Below are 2028 nucleotides of genomic sequence, written 5' to 3'. Positions count from 1 at the left end.
ATATATATATATATGACTGCAGGAAAAAAGGAAACTCAGAGAACATAAAGACAGAAAGACACGAGACTGTTTTTAGAGAAGTGATGTGGAAGTGAACAGGACTTTTAAAAGAAGCAATGGGAATTGTCAATAAGAGAGGGCAGGAGAAGAAAAAGAATAAAATAAGCATCAGCTAACTCTGCCAGCAGACCAGGATAATCAGGTAACCACGAAAAGAGTTTGGGCATCAAGGAGCCTGTTGCTCTCTTTTTTGCAGTAGAACTTTCAGTTTGTTTGCTTTGAAGTTTTGCAGTATGTGTGTTTAGGCAATATCCATAGCTAACTGACACGTGGCTCTGTGCATATGCTTAAATGTTTCATTTCAATATAAGGCTCTATGGTTTGTATCAGAGTAAAGAGAAAATTCCCAGATCTTTCTCAGTCAAAATTCCTGGTTCATTTCTTTGTAAATGTAAGGAAACCATGCTGTGTAGTGCAATACAAAACCCGTCCCTCTTCAGAGCTTGTTGGAATAAACATGGCACTGGAAATTATGGGGGGTTTATTGATCTTCTGGTATTTAGCACGTTTATCTGTTGCTTTGAATTCACCTGTTATCTGTGCATTTTAGCCATATCCTTGAACGGACTGCTTCATGACACTGATGTTTCAGCCACACAGTTGAAACAAATATAATAAGAAATTCAGATTTTGGAGCTTTTAGCAAGATAACATTCCTCTACAGTATCTACAAACCCAAACATCGGAGCGTTGAAAGCCTGATAGTGTCCCCTGAGTGAAACAGGTTTGATCGATTTCTCATAAACCAGTGCTGTAGGAAAAAGTGTACAAAGTACTGAAGTATAAATAGCAAAAGGCAATTTTAAAATTATTTTGGTCATTGAAAGCTGACCCAAGTTGTTGTAAAGTAGGTTCTGTAATTTTAGCCATTTGAGGCTGTACTTAAGCACCTAAATATAAATGACCTATTCTTCAGAGGTGCTCAAAAGCAAGGGTGGGTGTAACTCAGTGACAGGATTTGATCAGGGGAGTGATATGAGCTCACCAGCAGGAGAAAGAAGATTATTTTCCCAGAACTAATCTGCGTGGTCTGGAGTGAAGCAAGGTGAGCACCAGGGTAGCAGGAAGGGAGGTGTGGATCTGGCTTGGTGTTGATAGGAAGTTGAAGTGTACCTCAGCAGCTTAGAAATAATGTTTTTTCTGAGCCTATGTTCCTCTGCCTCAGAATATACTAGTATTTTTGGGTGTGAGCATTCGAAGTTGGGCATGTAAAGTGTATGTGTTGATTCTTAGGCTGAATGATTTTTCTAGTCTCCTCATTTGTTTAAAAATAAATTCTGTGGGTGTATATAAAGTGATATGGTTTACATTTACCTTACACATGTTTATATAATAACTGTATGTTTAAAAATAATACATCCAGAGTAGTGAGCACCATCCTCTCTTTGGACATTCCCCATCAGGGGAAGTTACGGTATGAATGATGACTTATAGTAAACAGAAAGTGAGCAAACTGACTAGCTGTGGATGTTAAAGAGGTGAGTTCAGGTGGAGGCTGTTAGAGGTTGCTTTTCCAGCCTGAAGGACATAATAGCTGTGCAAACAAATGGCATAGATGGCCCTGGCACATGCTTAGACTAACTGTATTTGGTAGTCTTGTGTCCCACAGTGGAGGAGGAAAATGCTGAGACCTGCTAAGGACAGACTCTTCCTTTGGTGGTGCCTTGGTAGTGCTTCCTCTGCTATTTGTTCAGCTGCAGGGCTGGCTGCCCTGGGCTGAGCAGGGCACAGAAACACGCCTGGATAGAGAAGAAGTATTTGGTTGTAGGTGAAAATCTTGTTGGCCAGAGCTGCAGTTTTTGAGATACAGCCAAGTTAAAAGGCCCCAGTGAAATCTCTCAAGTGCAGTGGGTGATACCTGCGCGGCTCAGGGTCGGTGGAAGGGGAGGTTGGGTATGGCCTGGCTGTGTGCTGGGGGCACATGACAGGTCATTGATGGCCAGAGACAGGGGCTGGTTAGTGCCATGG

Source organism: Acanthisitta chloris, unplaced genomic scaffold (genome assembly GCF_000695815.1).
Source record: "Acanthisitta chloris isolate BGI_N310 unplaced genomic scaffold, ASM69581v1 scaffold14093, whole genome shotgun sequence".
Lineage (NCBI taxonomy): Eukaryota > Metazoa > Chordata > Aves > Passeriformes > Acanthisittidae > Acanthisitta > Acanthisitta chloris.
The sequence above is the reverse complement of the archived record's forward strand: the minus strand, read 5'-3'. Positions refer to the sequence as shown.